Source organism: Diplotaxodon limnothrissa, linkage group LG8 (genome assembly GCF_057381915.1).
Source record: "Diplotaxodon limnothrissa isolate DT_005_m linkage group LG8, D_limnothrissa_male_GT1.1, whole genome shotgun sequence".
Lineage (NCBI taxonomy): Eukaryota > Metazoa > Chordata > Actinopteri > Cichliformes > Cichlidae > Diplotaxodon > Diplotaxodon limnothrissa.
Genome location: NC_140603.1, coordinates 1764667 through 1770666, shown reverse-complemented (window position 1 = coordinate 1770666; position 6000 = coordinate 1764667).

Sequence of the window (6000 nt, the reverse complement as noted above, 5' to 3'; positions counted from 1 at the left end):
AACAACAAACAAATCCTCCCTAACAGCAACAGTCACGTCAAGCTGCATTAGACTTCACATCAATGTAGGGGTGACGCAGGCCGCGAATGGCCCCCGGGCCGCGAGCTTGAGACCCCTGATACAAACTAAAATGTTACCAATATGTTCAGAGAGATGATTTATGCACATTAGCTATTCTTCTCTCACTTCAAATGCAGCAGAGATTATTTCTGCGTCACACACGTTCGGTCCATATTCTTGTATGAAGTACTTTCAGCGTCGCTTTGCTTCCCATGTTTTTTTTATCCTGCCAAATTGTCCAAATCCTTTTATTATCAATCAAATGTTCCCACATTTAAAAATAAGACATTTCTATATTTACAGTAAATAAACGAGTGCTTCACCTCAACCGTCCATGAAGTCTTTATGATGAAAGTGCTGAGATGTGTCATAACGAGTGTACTTATACTCACACATAAAAAGCTATTTGTCCTAATACTTTGCTTTAAATGAGGCTGTTTGCACATCTGTACACATGACAGGTGTGTCAGTGCAAACTGACTGACAGCCACGACACCGGCTGCCTTCTTTTGCTTTTCTCCAGTAATACCATTCAAAAAACATCTTCCATTAACATTCTTCCTACTTGCCATACTTGAGATGCTGGATTTTAGAAACTCTATTTCCTGCTGGGACAGTGTGCAGGAACATCTCTGCTGCATATGGACAGACGAGCACCTGCTGGCCAACCAAGCACATACAGTGGGGCAAAAAAGTATTTAGTCAGCCACCGATTGTGCAAGTTCCCCCACTTAAAATGATGACAGAGGTCAGTAATTTGCACCAGAGGTACACTTCAACTGTGAGAGACAGAATGTGAAAAAAAAATCCATGAATCCACATGGTAGGATTTGTAAAGAATTTATTGGTAAATCAGGGTGGAAAATAAGTATTTGGTCACCTCAAACAAGGAAAATCTCTGGCTCTCACAGACCTGTAACGTCTTCTGTAAGAAGCTTTTCTGTCCCCCACTCGTTACCTGTATGAATGGCACCTGTTTGAACTCATCATCTGTATAAAAGACACCTGTCCACAGCCTCAAACAGTCAGACTCCAAACTCCGCCATGGCCAAGACCAAAGAGCTTTCGAAGGACACCAGGAAAAGTATTGTAGACCTGCACCAGACTGGGAAGAGTGAATCTACAATAGGCAAGCAGCTTGGTGTGAAAAAATCAACTGTGGGAGCAATCATCAGAAAATGGAAGACATACAAGACCACTGATAATCTCCCTCGATCTGGGGCTCCACGCAAGATCTCATCCCGTGGGGTCAAAATGATCATGAGAACGGTGAGCAAAGATCCCAGAACCACACGGGGGGACCTGGTGAATGACCTGCAGAGAGCTGGGACCAAAGTAACAAAGGTCACCATCAGTAACACACTACAACGGCAGGGAATCAAATCCCGCAGTGCCAGACGTGTTCCGCTGCTGAAGCCAGTGCATGTCCAGGCCCGTCTGAAGTTTGCCAGAGAGCACATGGATGATACAGCAGAGGATTGGGAGAATGTCATGTGGTCAGATGAAACCAAAGTAGAACTTTTTGGTATAAACTCAACTCGTCGTGTTTGGAGGAAGAAGAATACTGAGTTGCATCCCAAGAACACCATACCTACTGTGAAGCATGGGGGTGGAAACATCATGCTATGGGGCTGTTTTTCTGCCAAGGGGACAGGACGACTGATCCGTGTTAAGGACAGAATGAATGGGGCCATGTATCGTGAGATTTTGAGCCAAAACCTCCTTCCATCAGTGAGAACTTTGAAGATGAAACGAGGTCTTCCAACATGACAATGATCCAAAACACACCGCCCGGGCAACAAAGGAGTGGCTCCGTAAGAAGCATTTGAAAGTCCTGGAGTGGCCTAGCCAGTCTCCAGACCTCAACCCCATAGAAAATCTGTGGCGGGAGTTGAAAGTCCGTGTTGCTCGGCGACAGCCCCAAAACATCACTGCTCTCGAGAAGATCTGCATGGAGGAATGGGCCAAAATACCAGCTACTGTGTGTGCAAACCTGGTAAAGACCTATAGTAAACGTTTGACCTCTGTTATTGCCAACAAAGGTTAAGTTACAAAGTATTGAGTTGTATTCTTGTTATTGACCAAATACTTATTTTCCACCCTGATTTACGAATAAATTCTTTACAAATCCTACCATGTGGATTCATGGATTTTTTTTTTCACATTCTGTCTCTCACAGTTGAAGTGTACCTCTGGTGCAAATTACTGACCTCTGTCATCATTTTAGGTGGGGGAACTTGCACAATCGGTGGCTGACTAAATACTTTTTTGCCCCACTGTATAGAGGTGTTTGACAAGAAAGTCTGCAGAGTACCAGAGAAGCACAACTCAGAGTAGAGCTGGTTAAGGTGGTGATCGGGTTAATATCAAAGTTTGTATTTAGGAAGTCCGTGAAATGTTTGACGGATATGAAAGCAGTTTGACTCAACACTCCAGCTGACACAGAGGTCATCCAGGCGACTGTGGACCATGGGGTGAGTAACCACGACCACCTCTGCACCACATCCGTCTAACATCTGTTTCAGCTCAGCTGAACATGTTTTTTAATCGTTATTTGTGACTGATTTCAAAAACGGGAGATTTAAAATATAATCATATGAAACAGATGTTATTGCTCACAGTCAATAACATGATATTATTATAAAATGTGTTAGATTTGTATTGTTGATTGTCATTTATGCTTAGAAATATTTACTTATATATGCTTAGAGTTTTGTAATTAGTTGTAGATTGGTAGAGGTTTTGATCCTTGATAGTCTGCAAACTTTGTGTGTATTAGACAGCACTTTGGGAGCATGAGAGGTCATACCGTGTCTTATTGTTTTATGGTAGGATTAACGTAGTTGCGTCTGTTCGAGTCTAAGTGCTCTTTGTTTAGATGAACTGCAGGACTTCCTCACCGTGTTATCTAGGATGAACCATCTAGGGGGAGGGGGAGGCTACCCTCTTCCTGACCAAGGATGTTTGACCCTTTGATCAGCAGTCCCCACACACACACACACACACACACACACACACACACACACACACACACACACACACACACACACACGGTACTCTTTGTGTGTATGTAGACGTCATATGTTAATGAACTTATGCATATTCATGTAACCTCAATAAAAGAACAGTGGTACGGGAGAACGGACGAGAGCAACTGGGGTCAAGCGAAGGAACGGTGCCTGTCCGGTTCTCTCCCGTGCACGAGAAACATGAAGAAGCTTGCCTACTTGTGTCTTGCTTTGCAGTGTAATTATATTGCCTTCAACGTTCCAGCGGATGGGTTCAAGCTACAAACCTATCAAAATGTATAATAGAATTTGTTTTTATTGAAACAGTAAGACATTTGAAGTCAAACGAGTGTGTGTCTTAGAGCCTGTAATCCTGGAGCCTCCTCGTCCTGCTCGGAGTTCTAGTTTCAGGCTGCCTGCAGATGTCTGTCTAACCCACAGACTGACGTGTTGCCAGCTGCAGACACACAGGTATCTTTTACCTGGAAGAACTCAGCAGGTGACTTTGGCTCCACTACTGTTTGCTCTTTTTTCTGACTCTGACTGTGAATGCTGTCACAGCATTACATTAGTAAGAATGCTGTAGATTCTGTTGTTTCTTTGAGGTTATTTAATAGGTGAAAAACAACGTTGTACTAATAAATATACACTGGTTACTGTGTAACGACATTTTCCAACAAACTGATGTGTTCTCAAAAACTTCCATCAAAAACACAGAGGAGCTGGCAGAGGTTTGTGGAAGCTACCATGCTGCATCACCATCCTGAATATAGTGGCCACTCATGTTTTATGTCTCCAGAGATCTTTACCAAAGAAGGGAAACTGCAGTGGTCACAACATGACCAGCGTGTGGATAAAGTGACGTCCTCTTCCTTCTCATCTCAAGCCTCGTCTCTGACTCAGGTCTCTGACACACAAAAACCTGCATAAACATGATCGCGGTTACTTCTCGTCAGCAGAGTAGACGTGGGAAGCGTGACCTCCTGACTTGAGGAGCTGGCTAAAAGCTAACATTACTTAAGCTAACGTTAGGCCTGTGTTATATTTGCACATGAGAGTTTCTTAGCTAAGACTACAACAACATTTATTTGAATTCAAATTTTAGGATCCGACATTCATGAATAATCTCTGGAATGATGCTACATTCCACAGATTATTCAGGAACTTTACTTCAGATTGGAGTTCTTATGTTGTACATCATCTTTTGCAGTAGTGATGGGATTTTCGGCTCCCAAATGGCTCTTCAGGTTGTTTTGTTGCTTTAATTAATTTATTATTAACAACAATATAAAATTATGCACAAAACGAATTACTAATGTAAAAAAACAACAACGTGGTTTTATTTATATGTGTTTATATATAAATATATGTGGTGGCCCCTAGAGGCAAAACACGTACAAACTCCAAAACACATTTCTAGCATTAACTGAACTTCCAAAACAGAGCTACTAGATCACTTAAATTACACAATTGAAAGCATGTGTGTATTGTTTGTGTATTTATACACAAGCACTCATATATTCAAATAATAAAAAAAAAAAAGTTAATTTACCTGTTACTACCACACACCAAATCCGGTCATTGGTACTTCCTGGCTTGTGTAGCCACCAGGTAACAAAAGCTCAACACTGCCCCCTAACGTCCTGGAGCACTTCTGTTGTGTTTTTACATTTTTTGAAGTTTGTACGTGCTTTGTCTGTAGGGGCCATCGTAAATATACTTTTATTTATTCACTGCACATAAAATGTAATAAATAAATCATATAATTGGATCAAGGACACATCTAAAACCTGCAGGACACCGGCCCTCGATGCCTGGAGTTCGATGCCTGTGTCTTAAATAATCAGGCCCCATCTTATCTTAATGACCTTGTAGTACCATATCACCCTATTAGAGCACTTCGCTCTCGCTCTGCAGGCCTACTTGTTGTTCCTAGAGTATTTAAAAGTAGAATGGGAGGCAGAGCCTTCAGTTTTCAGGCCCCTCTTCTGTGGAACCAGCTTCCAGTTTGGATTCAGGAGACAGACACTATCTCTACTTTCAAGATTAGGCTTCAAACTTTCCTTTTTGCTAAAGCATATAGTTAGGGCTGGACCAGGTGACCCTGAATCCTCCCTTAGTTATGCTGCAATAGACGTAGACTGCCGGGGATTCCCATGATGCATTGAGTTTTTCCTTTCCAGTCACCTTTCTCACTCACTATGTGTTAACAGACCTCTCTGCATTGAATCATATCTGTAATTAATCTCTGTCTCTCTTCCACAGCATGTCTTTATCCTGTCTTCCTTCTCTCACCCCAACCAATCACAGCAGATGGCCCCACCCCTCCCTGAGCCTGGTTCTGCCGGAGGTTTCTTCCTGTTAAAAAGGAGTTTTTCCTTCCCACTGTCGCCAAAGTGCTACAAGCAGTCGGCTACAAGCTAAGGTAAGCTAGTGAATCCATAAGCACACAGTAAATGAAAATGAAAAGTGTGTGACATGCTGGCAACAAATAACAACAAATAACTCTCAATCATGTTCTAACTATATCATGTACAGATGGTTACTATTAGGGCTGGGCGATATGGCCTAAAATCCATATTGCGATATAATTTGAAGCATGTGCGGTAACGATATATATCGCGATATATTATTTTCTTCTGTATAACGTATTTTCCGCACTATAAGGACTTAAAATCCTTTAATTTTCTCAAAAATCAAAAGTGTGCCTTATGTATGAATTCTGGTTGTGCTTACTGACCTCGAACTGATTTTGGCTGCAGAAATCTGTTAAAAATTTTTTGATGGATTGTCAGAGCATTACGGCTATCGTAGTGAGGAGCTTCGCGGAGTAATCCGGTCCAAAACTCCGTCCGCTTCAGGTCCCAAAGTCAAACAAACACTGAGAGAAATGAGAATCATTTCTCCTCTCATCCGTTCGTATGGATTTCAA